This window comes from Vicugna pacos, chromosome 23 (assembly GCF_048564905.1).
Source record: "Vicugna pacos chromosome 23, VicPac4, whole genome shotgun sequence".
Lineage (NCBI taxonomy): Eukaryota > Metazoa > Chordata > Mammalia > Artiodactyla > Camelidae > Vicugna > Vicugna pacos.
The window spans coordinates 24,899,146-24,914,279 of NC_133009.1; positions in this window are offsets into that span (position 1 = coordinate 24,899,146).

Genomic DNA, 15,134 nt, shown 5'->3' on the forward strand with positions numbered 1-15,134 from the left:
CCAGTCCCTTTCTACCAAAGCCAAAAATGTTACCAGAGTTCCCTCGGGATCTCTAATTGCTCTGGTGGCTTTGGTAATTACTCCAGACTCTTTCCGCTAAAGAGTAAACAATGATGTGTCCTTTTAGATTTCCCACATCCTCTTAATCCAAACCCTCTTCAGATAAGTGTGTGCAGAGGAGACAAAGGCCCTGATAATTTGTGTAGTAGAGGGTTCTTTTCCATGTAGTGTCAAGTGTTTGGGGTGTTTGGATTAATAATGTAATTTTCCTCTTATTGTATACTCTTTACTCAAGAAAGCAGAGAATTCATGTTGGTTTAGATTCCTAGAAGAATATAAAGGACTGAGTTGAAATGTCTCAGGCAACTGGTAATATCAGAGGTAAGATATTTAAATGCCCTAAAACTTGTCCCCCTGTCTTTAAACCTAGATGCCTCTTGTCAACGAACTACTGTCTACTCTCAGAAATGCTACGTGGCGTACCATATACATCCTGAGTCAAATTCTCCTCCTCGGCACTGGCCCTCCTAAATGCTTTCCATACTGATGAGAAGCTCCTATAGGTGGGCAGGATATTTTTCAGCAGTGCCTCCTTGTCATTGTTTGCTGGATTGGTTGACAAGGGTCAACTTTATCCCTGGGGAAAAAGAAAAAAAGAACATTTAACTTCCTACCTGGCCAGACATACTTTGTACTGCCAAACTCTTTGTCAACTAGACTGAATACCAGGCCTGGAGGCAAAAATATAATGAATCTGATTATCTAAAGAAGCTGGAATAGAAAGGAGAAAGGAGTTTAGGTGAGATGAGCAGGACTTTTTAAAAATAGACTGCAGGTGATTTCAGTGTTGTTGACTTGGTTGGTTGGTTGATTGGCCATATCACTAAAAAGAAAAATTGTGTTCTTAAATTTGTAATATTTAATTCAAAATCTAAGGAAAGCAAGCGTTTTCTTCTATGGCTTGGTGTTAGTCCTCTTCAGGTTCCACAACAAGATACCATAGACTGGGTGACTTAAACAATAGACATTTTTTTTTCCCCTCACAGTTCTGAAAGCTACAAATCCATGATCAAGATGGCAACAAATATGGCCTCCAGTGAGCACTCTCTTCCTGGGCTCCAGATGGCTGCCTTTGCGCTATGTGAGTGCATGCTCCAGTGTCTCTTATAAGAGCATGAATTCTAGCCAAAAAAAAGGCTCCACCCTGTTTTAATCACTTCCTTAGGGGACCTGTCTCCAAAGAGAGTGTCACTGTGAGTTAAGGCTTCAATATATGAAGGAGAGGAGGGACACGAACATTTAATCCATAACAGGTTTCTGGAATTTCTTGCTCTCAAAAGAAAAAGAAATCTCATTTGAATAATGGCAAAAGTTACTATATTTATCTACATAATAAACTAGGACAGTAAGAAAATTATCAAACAGACTTTTCCAGTGCCTACTCTTGTGGATTGACTGCAGTAACAGTCCCAGTCTGTTCACTTTTCCTGTGTCCATGTCCTTTGGTAAGTCTTACACTGACTCTGCGCTTAGCTATGTGACTTCTTTTGGCCCATAGGACATTAGCAGATGTGATGCAAGCAGAGTCATAAGAAATGCTTGTACATTGACTCTTATCTGCTTGCTACTCTTGAAACCCCATTGCTATGGGAACAAGGCCAGCCTATTCTGTGGGTTAAGGGACCACCTGGAGGAGAGCTGGGGCACCCCAGGTAACAATCAGGCAGCCTTCAGCTATTTAAACAGTTGACTGCAGAAGTGTGAATGAACCCCAGCTGCAATCAGTCATACTTGGCACAGAAAAGCAGTACCACCCAGGCAGCCCAGCCTAAATTGCTGATCTACAGAATCATGAGCTAAATAATTATTGTTTTAAGACACTAAGTTTCCAGTTGGTTTGTTACACAGCAACAGCAAACCGATACAGCTACAAAGTACTCAGTGCTGTGCTATGCCTTTAGAAAATACAGAAAAAATTTTAAATACAATTATAAGTGAGAAGAAAAGACATAGGTGTACAGTATATATGCTGCAAGTATTAATAAGGAGAAAAAAATCACCTTTGGTTGAATGTAATATGATAATATTAATACCAAGGTGTGAGGAAGTTATACATAATCTAGAAATGATTATCTTTATGCAATTCCAGCAGTTTGTATCTCTTTAATAATTACAAGCAATGAGGCTCATTAGTATGAGTAACAGGGGGAAAAGATATCAAAAATGTTTATTTTGCATCCAAGAAAATTCTCTCTCTCTGATTGAATTTATGCTTTGGGAAGCGAGTCAGATCACTTTTTTCTTTTATCCAAATTGCTTTGCCCATTCCTTGAAATTACATATGATGACATAATCCAAGTCCAACTTGGCAAAATAGAGAATTTGCAATTCAAGTCCGGTTTCTCTTCAATTTTCATTTCCCCTGGGCCCCATTCATATTTCTTACAGACACTTTCCCTTGTGACCCAACCTAATTTGATCCCCTACCACATCTCCTCTAACAAGAGCATCTAAAACTGTTTTGCAGAGATCCTATAAATAATGCTTTGACAATATTTAAAAGATAATATTCAGGGAAAAAAAAAAAGCTTGGAAAAGGGGAATGGAAAAAAAAAGCTCTTTTCAGGACAGTGTCTCCGATTGTGCCTGGATGTTACCAAGCCATCTGAATGATCTATTTTCCCAACTGACTTGACAGAATTGACTTGTTATTTTGGCTTTATATGGAAACAGCCACAATGAGGTGAAAGGGGAAGGAAAAAAAAACTGACCAGTCAGAACGAAGCTCTGGAGATGGAGGAGGCCCTTTGAGAGGGCTGATATTTGATAAAAAAGCAAAATGCAAAATAACAAAACTACTGACAATTGACCAGGTACCACACTCCACTGGCATTTTTTAAAGTTAGAGAAGGAACTGATGTTCATCTTTCTAGGAAGATCTGACCTCTAGGAAATGGCCGTTCTTTGACATTTAGATAAAGAATCTCTAAAATTCTCCTTCATTTCCCATCTGCGTCCTCCTGGTCCCATGAGTCTCTTCCCAGTGGCCTCACTGCCCACCAAGCTCTCCTTGCTCTGATTTTAACTGGTAACACAGTATTTTAGCTTGCCAGGACTACCACAACAAAGTACCCAAGACTGAGGGACTTAAACAGCAGCAATCTATTTGCTTACAATTCTGGAGGCTAGAAGTCCAAGGTCAAAGAGTCAATAGGAGTGGTTTCTTCTGATGGCCTCTCTTCTTGGCGTACAGATGGCCATCTTCTCCCTGTATCTTCACAGGGTCTTTCCTCTGTGTATGTCTGTGTCCTAACCTCCTCACACAAGGAAACCAATCATGCTGGATTAGTACCCACTCTAATGATTTCATTTTACCTCTTTAAAGACCCTATCTCCAAACATAGTCACAAACTGAGGTACTCGGGGGAATACGATTTCAACATATAAATTTTGGTGGCAGGGGACACACTTGAGTCCATAACACATCATAAGGTCCCTTACCTCAGAAACCTATTTACCTTTCACCTTACTTCTTCAATATTAAATCAACTTCATTCCTTCCATAACTATGTAAGTGGGATGAAAATAGTTCCAGGTTAAACATACGTGTCAATCAATTTCAAGATGCATCTCAATTTCAGAAATACGGAATGCAAGGGAAAAAAAAGTCTTAGAAGAAATATGGTAATAGATGACTTTGAAAACTAAGAAATCCCTGCAGTTCTCAAAGAACTGAATCTCAATGGTTGGAATTAAATTAAAACCATTATGGTCCATGAAAGAGGGATGGGAAGATGACACCCCAACTGAGACCAGTTAGCTGTACATTCTAAACACTCCTATCATCACTGAGGAGATTTTCCATGTTGATTGGATAGGGAGTGAGGAAGGGCAGGGAACTGTTCGAACTCCCCCAGAGTTCTTTCACTCAGAAATAGAACACGGTACATTGACCAGGCTTCTTCTTTCAAGACCCTGCATTTTGAATCCCTACAGGGCTCTAGTTCCCCCTCATGGTAAACACATAAATATCCAGTAGGCAGCCAGTAAATGTTGGCTGACTGATTTGGTACCGTCATTTCAGGGATATTAACCCAGGAGTGATATTAACACCAAATGCCTCCATCTTTATTTCTGAGGATGAGGATGTGCTCCTGTTAATCCTAGTACCCACTTCTAATTGAAGGAAAAGTTCCCAGAAGGAACAGCTACCTCCCAGGGGTAAATATGAAACCAAAAATCATAGTCTCTTTCAAATACCTCTCCTCCTTCTACATCAACACATCACCACTAAGTAAATAACTTCAACGTTCCAATTGAACATTAAACATTAAAAACAGATAGGAACTGACCTCTAAATGCCTTATGTTGACTGACGTCCCCAAGACTGTAGGACAGCCTGCACCTTGCACCGGACTTTCTCCTTGAGACACTTTCATGTATCTCCCAAATTCTGTCTGATTTCACCTTACTGCTTCACGACTATTGCTAATGAGTGAGGGGCAGGTAAATATCAAAATCAATGTCCTCTTTCCCATCCAGAGCATTTCTTTGTTTCTGCAATTTCTAAAATAACCCTTTTTGAAAATCATCTTAAAAGGGTGTCACTCTTATTTTGATGTATCTAATGTGTATCTAACCACATAACCCAGGCTGATGAGGTTGCCCTGTTAACTGCTTTTCTCTGGTGAACTTATCAGAAGTCCCCAGGCTAATTATATCATCTGGGAAGCAGGCAGAGGCAGTGGAGGGGAGTGGGTGCCATTCATTCTAATTTCGCTTCGGCTACGTTGCCGCTGTGCAAAGAGGCTAATTCTTTGGATGTTGACCAGAAAGAAACAAGAGGAAAAACCAGCACAAGCAAGACAAACAGGCTGCTATTCCTGGATCCATAAAAATATACCTTTGGAAGTGGTTTAGTGAGGAAAAAAATATTTTTTAATTCCCACCACAACATTTGTCAGTATAATGTCTTCCTGAATAAACAGTGCTCTGTTGGAGCTAAAGGATACAAGAAGTTTTCCAGCTAAATGACTTTTTTGTTTATTATCAGAGTTATCTACCCAAGTGGATTGCTCGGTCACTGGCACTTTCAGGTGTAAGGCAAAGGTATTAACTGTGCCCACATCTCTCTTCATTTTTTAGAGAAGGGCACAAGGGCAAATCAAAAGACATCTGAGTGCTGGGAAACTTCTTAGCCCGAGTGTTCTTTCTCAGGAGTCAGCTTTCTCCACCAGTGCCTCTATTCATGTGGGATATAATGTTATTTCATTTTCCTCTGGTCATCTTACATCCCTGGAGAGAGCTTGACTCATGATATAATTATATGCTCGGCCAGTTCCCACTGAGAGTCACTCCAAAGTGCCACCAGCCTGCCCCCCGCCGATCTGCCACTCCAATGCCAGAGAGCATGAGCTCTGCCAGAAACAGAGTGACACTTTTTGCAGAACCGTTAATGATGGAGTTCTCAGAGAGCAGTTTGCAATGGCTGTCCTCTTCCCTCCGAGGGGGACAGTGAGCCCTAGAGGCTAGTGACTCACTGCAGAACCAGCCGATTTGTGGTCTCTGGGGCTGGTCAGAGTCCTCTTTGGCTCATAAAATGGTTCCTGGAGGACATATTTTTTCAGATGTTTGGGAATTTAGGCTTATTCCAGAGGAAATATGAATTCTGTCATTCAAGTCATGGCATAGTCTTGTGTGAGGCCACACTGGGAATGACTGAGGTGGCTCCCCCTACCCTATGGCTTTTTATCTGCCCCTAATTCTACTCCTCCTGGATAGTGGCCAATCAGTGCTGTGGAATCCCAGCTCTAGAGGGAACATGGGGAAATCATTTTTAGCCGTTTGACCTCACATGAGTAAATGGTCTTCTCACTTTTTGCGATTTTTCCAGAGCTGGAAGCTCCTCAACCAACTCATTTGAAAGCCATAGCAGAACTTCAGCTCCCAGCATTTGATGTCTTTTTCTTCTCCTATGCCCACCACTAATCCAGACTCTTTCCACTGGGTCTAGCGTCCTAAGCTCCATCAGATCTCATGCCTTCCTGACCTCCTAATCCAATTTTCACATTCCTCATTATTTTTTGTATCATAACACCCAGTTCTTCCTTCACAGCTCTTCTCATTATTTGTAATTATGTATTTATTTGTGTGCTTATTTGCTCAAAGTCCTTCTCCTTCTACTAGGTTGCAAATTTCATGAGCAAAGACATATCCTTTATTTTTTTAATTTCACCACAGCTAAACCCGGGAAGTTAGCTTTTAATATCCATTAATTACAATTAATATTATTTCATCATCATCATTAATTGAAAAAATAAGGTTTTCCACATCCATGCAACTAAATTTTTCTTACTGCTGAAAACCATAACCACTCCCCTTCCCCCACTTTTTCCAATTTTTCTTAGACTTATTTCCATATGTACCATAAAGGATCCAGGATTCTTTCTAAAGGAGAAACCATGAGGAAATGTAGTCCATATATTTTTCTGTCACTTTGATGTTGGATCCTCCTCATGGCCATATGGCCATGAGATTCATCCAAATTGCTTTTTTCCCAGAAGTTCTCAAAAGCTTCCTAGTCGTAATGTGACTGCACCGAGAGCACCCAAAACACCACGTCAAAAACAGCCAGTTTGCTCCCATTTGCTTCAGCATTTTTACTCCCAAACTCTCTCACTGAATTGGCTAGAAAGCATTCCACTGAGTGACTCTCTACTGTCGGAGACTAGGCCACGGGGCTCAGTAAGAAAACAAGTCAAATGGTCTGAAATAAGGGTAATTTCAGCCCAACTCTTCTCCTTCCCGGGAAGGCAGGCTGGGAGTTATGGGGGAGGGCCTGCTGCCTGAATGCAGTGTGTTCCCACATCCTCCACCCCTCAGCGGCCCTGGGCTACATCACAGAGCCTATGAAATGCTTTCCATCGAGGTTCTTGAAGGAAGGGGCCCCTCCGTGCTTTCATTCCACCTGGCTGCCCCAGGCACAGTCATCTCAAGTCAGGCTGTAGTCATCTCACCTGCCTGTTTCTGAGCTATGACTGAAAAGGCTCCATTCTTGGAGTTAAGATATCTGAGCTTTCATCTCAGCTCTGCCACTGAAGAATTGTGTATATTTAAATAGGGTTTTCACTTCTTTGAGACTCAGATACTAGAAGAGGAGGCTTCTAACTCAGGTTCAATATGATCACTTAAATAATGATAATCATTATCCTAGTAACAACAGCAAGATTTCTGAAAGCACAACGCCTAATACTTCATAGGATCTTCATAAGTATTTACAGGATCTGCTAAGCCAAGGTGCCCAGGATAATTCATACGTTTATTGAAATGTGATTTTTAAAAAATTATCAATATCATCACATATTTTTGAACTGTCATTCCTATCAAAGCACTGGGAATGCAATTAAGAAAAACGCCCTGATCTTAAAGAGCTTCTGATTTAGTCAAGGACACACAAAGGAACGATTATGCAGTTCCTAGTAATAAAAAGTAGTGCGCTTTGAGCATCAGATGAATGGCTTGAAAAACAAATGCATCAAATGTCACAGACAGCAACTATTCCTAAGAGTGGAGCAACTATAGAAATCTTCTGGGAAGAGATAACTTACCACTTTTGTTTCAGTTAGACTTTTCTGTGTAACAAACCACTCCAAAATTTAGCAGCTTAAGAAAAATAATTTTTTTTCATGATTTGTGAGTTGGTTGGGACACCTTTTTGCTAATCTCCTCTAACCTGACTTCTGAAGCTGCATTCAACTGGAAGGCCTGATGTGCTAGCCATTGCCAATGGTTGTTGATTGGGGATCTTGGTTCTCCTCTGCGTGACCTCAGTGCTCCATTAGGCCTCCCTGCTGTCCTTACGTGGAAGTATCAGAATAGCATCCCAAGAGGGCTAAGTGGAAGCTGCAAGGTCGCTTGAGGCTCAGGCTACAAAACTCACACAATACCATTTCCACTTCAGAACTCAAGTGCAAAGTCACATTGCACACTGGGGTAAGAATTTGTGACCATTAAAAAAATGTATCAAAGCTTAGTTTTGCAAATATCTCTATAAAAATTTGTCTTGTCACTACACTGACAGTCTCTTTAGGGCAGGTCAGATGTCTTGCTTACAATGACTAATATAGAGCCTAAGACAGAGCAAGATCTCAGCAAAGGTTTGCAAGTTATAAGCAAGATCTCAGTAAAGGTTTGTAAGTTATATGTTATTACATGTATGCATACTAACAGTGTAATAATAAAAATAGCTTTGCTGACTTCCACCTCTGGTGTAAGAGAGTAACAAAATAGAGTGATCTTCCCAATTTAAACAGTTAAGTTAGTGGAAAGATACATGAAATAATTGTTTTCATATAACAGGCAATACAGGATAGTGATCCCTGGGAGAAGGGAAAGAAACAAGCTGAGTCCTACAGATGCTCCAGATGTTTGACTATAAAGAGTTTCCAAGGTATAGTGCTGGGAGGGAAAAGCCAAACAGGGTCTGATGGTGCCCTGAGTTGAGAAGACAGGCTTCAAATTTAGATGAGTCCAAAGTGGTTGGAATTCACAAAGAAGAGTACCAAAGAAAGAGAAAATATTGCTCATAGAATGAGAACGCTGGATACCTTAAGTCTTTGGCTGAGGACTGATCTACAAAAATTAATGAAGAAACTATCAAGGCTAGGGTGAGAGCAGTAAGCACAATCCCCAGAGCTTAAAAAAATTACTAGGAATAGATAGTGGTCCCATCAGCTAGAGTGGAAAAACCTTGTTATAGGATAAACTGTACCCCACACACCCACATACGATATTCATATGCTTAAGCCCTAACCCCCAGTACCTCAAGTGTGATCACATTTGAGAAGGGGCCTTTAATGAGGTGATTAAGTTAAACTGAGGCCTTGAGAGTGGGCGCTAATCCAATATGAGTGATATCTTTATAAGAGGAGGAAATTTGGACACAGAACATGACACTCTGGATGTGCATGCACAAAGCAAAGACTGTGGGAAGACACAGCAAGAAGGCAGCCATCTGCAAGCCAAGGCGAGAGAGCTCAGAGGAGACTAACCCTGCCAATACATTGATCTTGGACTTCCAGCCTTCAGAACTGTGAGAATTAATTTCGGGTGTTTAAGTCACTCAGTCTGTGGTATGCTGTGATGGCAGCCCCAGCAATCAAGTGCAGACCTCATAGCATACAAGGCAGTGGATAGGGTGTTTGGAACAGTGTTGACTCAGAAGTGGGTTCAGGTTAGCCGTGGACTGAAATTTGTTTTGTATCCATCTAACAAGGCTTCAAGGCGAGCCACAAACTAGCTCCAAGTAACTTAAGCACATCCCAGTAAAAAACTCAAATATGATAGTTGAATTAAAGATAATAATTACAGGCTTCCGGTCATAAACAATGCAAGCCGAAAGAGAGTCAAGCGACAGCTCTGAAGTACTGAAGGGTGTGGAGTTCTACCAACCTAAACGTCTGCACCCAGGAAAAACATCTTCCAAAAATTAACATAAAACTTTCTTTGAAAAAAATCTATAACAATTCATCACCTGAATACTGCATTACAAGAAATGTGAAAGAAAATGTTCTGTTTCAGGCAGAAACAGGATAGCAGCCGGAAATGTGAATGCATGTAAAGGAATGAAGAACACCAGAAATGCAAAATATATGTTTAATTGTAAATGATTTTTTGTTATTTTTAAACCTTTTTAAAATTGGCTATTTAAAGCAAAAATAATTTTAAAATGTACCATTGTGTTTATAGTATATGAAGTAGAATGAATAACAATAATACTGAAATAGAAAAAGTTCTTATATTTTATGTAAAATGGCATAACATTACCTGAAGGTAAATTGTAATAAGCTAAAGATGTACATGATAAACCCTAAACCATAAAGCAACCACTAAAAGTATTTTTCAGTAGGTGTAATCAAAAAGCCAATAAAGAAGATAAAATGGAAGCAAAAAATATGCAACTAATCCAAAATAAGGCAAAAAAGAGAAAAAGTGGCAGAGAAGCAGATGAGACAAATAGAAAATCAACAGCAATCATATTAATAACCTCATTAAATGTAAATGATGTAAACATAACAATGAAAAGGCAGAGGCTCCCAGATTGGAAAATAAACACAAGACATAAAAAGAAGGCCTGACTACTTGCTAACTCCAAGAAACAAAATTAAACATAAAGACACAGATAGGTTAAAGTAAAAAGATAGAAAAAGATCCATCATTCTGGTATTAATCAAAGAAAGCAGAAGTGGCTATATTAATAGCAGACAAAGTAGATTTCTGGTAAAGAATATTAAAAGAAATAAAGAGGGTTATTTCATAGTAAGAGAGCAGCTGATTTATCAAGAGCACATACCAATTCTTAATGCTTATGCATCTAATAATAGATATTCAAAATATGAAGCAGAAACTCAGAGAAATGAAAAGTGAAATAAATAAATTCACAAACATAGTCAGATATTTTAACACCTCTCTCAATATATGATAGAACAAAAAATTAGTAAGGATATGGAAGACAAATAACATTATCAAACAACTTCACCTAACTGCCATTTGTAGAACACTACCCAACAACAGCAAAACATACCTTCTCTCCAAGTGCACCCAGAACCTTTATCAAGATCAACCATAATCTAAGCCATAAGATGTCTCAATAAATTTAAAAGTATTCAAGTCACATAAAGTATATTCTCTGATCAAAATGGAATTAAAGTAAATATGAGTAACAGAAAGATCTTTGCAAAATCTCCCAATATTTAAAAACTAAGCAATGTACATTTAAATAATGCATGCATCAAAGGAGGAATCAACAGAAAATTAGGAAATATTTTGAATGGAATAAAAATGAAAACAAGACATATCAAAATTTGGGAGGAAACAGCTAAAATAACACTTAAAGGAAAATGCATATCTTTAAATTCTTACCGTAGAAAAGAAGAAAAGTCTCAAATCAATGATCCTCGTGTCCACCTTGGAGAACAAGGAAAAGAACAGCAAATATAAAAATAATAATAATAAAAGAGCAGAAGTCAATGAAGTAGAAAACAGAAAAATCATATTAAAATTAATTAAATCAAAAGCTGTTTCTTTGGGACGATAAACAAATTTGACAAGTATCTAGGGAAAAAGTGAGAAAATATAAACTATCATGATTAGAAACAGGGAACATTACTCTAGATCCTACAAGATAATAAAAGAATATTTATTGGCAAATACTAGCAAAAAGAAAATAATTTTAAGATGTAAATTTTTCCTAAATTGATAACTAGATACAACATAATCACAATCAAAATCCCAGCAGGCCATTGTGTACAAATTGGCAAGCTGGTTCTAAAATCTGTATGGAAATTCAAAGGAACTCGACCTAGAATAGCTAAAAAGTTTTGAAACAAACAAACAAAAAACCCAAAGTTGGAATACTTATAGTACTTTATTTTAAGATTAGGTATAAATCTACAGTAATCAAGACAGTATGGCATTCACGTTGACAGACAAATAGATCAAACAGAGAGTTTAGAATATACGTAAGTGATCTACTGATACACCTTTATAAAAATTAACTCAAAATGGGCCATAGAACTCGATATAAAAGTCCAAATTATAAGATGTCCAGAAGAAAACAAATGAGAAAATCTTAGTGACCTTGTATTTGGTAAAGATTTTTTAAATGAGTAGAAAATATTATATCAGATACAATAATAGAAATCTATAATTTATAATTATATATTTATAATTTATAACATACACAATAAGTTGCATTTCCTAAAGATTAAAAACTATTGTTTTTCAAAAAACACTGTTATGGAAACATAAAGCAAACCATAGACTGGCAGCCAAGATTTGTAAATCTTATATCCAATAAAAGATTGGTATCTAGACTACATAAAGAACTCTTACAATTCCATAATAAAAATACAAACAACCCAAATTTTCTAGTGGGCACAAATACAGCACCAAAGAAGATATATGAATGGCTAATAGACATATGAAAATGCAAATTAAAATCACGAGACACTACTACACGTCCACTCAAATGACTTTAAAACGTTTTTAATTCACCGTACCAAACGTTAGTAAGTATGCGGAGGAACTGAAACTTTCATACACTGCTGAGAGGACTTTAGGAAATATAAAATTGTACAATCACTTTGGAAAGCATTATGGCAGTTTCTTAAATAGCTAAACATTCTACTCTCAGACATTCTACTCCTTAGTATTTATTTAAGAGAAATAAAAGAGATATCCACACAAAGACTTGTACATGAATATTAGTTTTCTTTGTAACAGCCGAAAACTGGAAGCAACTGAAATGTCTATAAACAGTTGAATGGATAAACATATCGTAGTACATCCACACAATGGAACACTACTCAGGAATCAAAGTAACTAACCCTTGATATACACAACAACACATGTGGATAAATCTTAAAATAATTTATACTGAATTGCATAAATCCACTTATGAAAGAGTGCATGCTGTATAATTCCACTTCAATAAAACTCTAGAAAATGCCAACTACTCTATATTGGTAGAAAGCAGACCAGTGGGTCTGCTGGGTATGGGAACCCTAGGGAAGGGGGGATGAATTACAAAGCACTCTGGGGGTGATAGATGTGTTTATTATCTTAACTACGGCAATGATTTCTTGGGAACATTCATCTGTCAAACTCATCAGATTATACACTCAAATATGCAGTTTATTGTACACCAAATATAACTGAATAAAACTTCAAAATATATTAATATTAATACCTAATTATAATTATATGAGGTAGATCAGCAGTTCTCAATCTTTTTCATCTCAGGATCTTTTTATGCTCTTGAAAGTTATTGAGGATCCCCAAAGACTTTTTGTTTATGTGAGTTTTATCTATCAATATTTACCATATTCAAAATTAAAACTGAAAATTTTGAAAAATATCTAAACAACATTATAATAAACTCGTTTCTATGAAGGATAACAGTACCTACCACATAGAGTTGTTAAAAGGATTAATAATAGCAGAGTGCCTAGGACATGAGAAGGCTCAATAGATGGTAGCTATCAGTATGTAATTTCATACTATAAGCAATTAAGAAATGTACTACTATATTTTATTGCCCTGTGTAAACAAAAGTAATGCTAGTGACATGACAGCTACCTATGTGTGGCTAAAATAAACCTATAGCATAGGTTCCTATTATATATGTAGACTTAGAAATAGCCTTAATATAGATGAAACATCATAAGACAACCCCAAGCAAAATTTCCATATGTTCTTATGTTTATAAGGACATATAATTTTTTTCAAAGGCATTATGAGTCAATTGGAAATTAACAGATTAGTCAACAACGGCATACAAAATAAATAGCCAGTAAGGCAGAAAATATCAACATGAAAACTCAAATCACACACTAAAATAAGTTTGAATGTTTATAAGTGAAAACACAAACAAGAATTCTATAAGGAAGGGAATTCTAAATTTAAAACAGTGGGAAAGCTTACAAAGAAAAATAATTCAAATTTTAGCAAAAAAACTTAAATTTAAAATTTTATTAAAAGTAATTTAAGTTTTACAAAACAAAACAAATTCCCCTAGGTAAAAACTCATACTATAAACAAATAATCATGTGGAAAAAGTATTTCTGCAAACATGTAACCGTGTATCTTTAGTATAAAATAAAGTTATGAAAAATGTTTAAAACAAAGAACTGAATTAGATAAACGGAGCAATAATTCACATGATTCATAAATGAGAAAAAATGCTCACTATCAAGCACAAATGTGTGTGTACAAATTTCCAACAAAAATATATAATTTATCTTGGCCAAACAGAATGTTTTATGTAAATAGCATTTTCTAAGGTGATCACAGGGATGGTGTAGGTACAGTCAGGACCCTCTACAAGTGTCAGAAACTCAATTCAAATAAATTAAATCAAAAACAGGAAGAAAAAGACAGGGAAGCAGGAAGGAAGAAAAAGAAATTAATTGGTCGGCTCATATAAGTGAGAAATACAGGAGTAGCGCCAGCTGGTTTTAGTCACTGGTGGACCCCAGTGGTCCCACATAGTAATCCTGGGTCAGCTCTTTCCACTCCATCCCTCGGCTCTGCTTTCCACTGTAGTGGATCAATTCTCAGGCAGCTTGTCTCCATGGGGTAGGAAATGTGATCATTAGTGGCTCTGGTATATCTGGTCCTCTTCACAGCTCACAATTTTGAAGGAAAAAAGAGAAACTCCCTTAAAAACCAAACCAAACCAGAAAACTGTTATGGCCTCACCTGGGTAATATACTGACCCAGGATGAATCGCTGTGTTGTTGTTGTTTGTATTCCGAGAAGCCCGAGAGGAAGTACTTGAGTCGGTACCCTTTCTGATAGAGATGGCGTTGCGTAACAACAACCCCACGTGAAATCATAGGTGTGAGGCACAGCAAGTTCCCAAACGGAAGGGATACTGGAAAAGCTACCTATAGTAGGCGAGTTGACACAACTTTCTGGAAAGCAATTTGAAAATATGTATCAAGAACTTTAAAATGTGCCTGTACATCAGCACAAGGCTGAATCTCCTTGAAGACAAGGATCGTATCTTATTTATGTTTTTGAATCACCAGCTTCAAGAATATTATCGTGAAAAGAAAGCAATAAATGATTAATAAAGAAACAAGCAAATAATTCCTCTTATTATTTTTAGACTCTATTTTAGGGAAATCAATTGAAACTGGTACAAGGATTTAACCACAAAAATGTTTATTGCTCCCCAAATGACAAACAGTAAGAAATGCATTAGGTAACCTAGAATAATATATTAGTAGCTGTTAAAAATGATGTTTACAAGGGGTGAGGGTATAGCTCAGTGATAGAGTATGTGCTTAGCATGCATGAGGTCCTGGGTTCAATTCCCAGTACCTCCATTAAAACATAAAAAGTAAATAAATAAACCTAATTACCTCCCCCCAAAAAATAATGTTTACAAATAATTAAACTGATGTAGGAAATGCTTATATATGTTAAATTAGAAATATGTACTATGTATATTAATATGAATATACAATATATATACAGCATATATTCATATACTAGAAGAAAATATAAAAAATATCTCTACTGGTCATTTGTTCGTGTATGGAGTTTTTAAATATATATTTCTGTTTCTT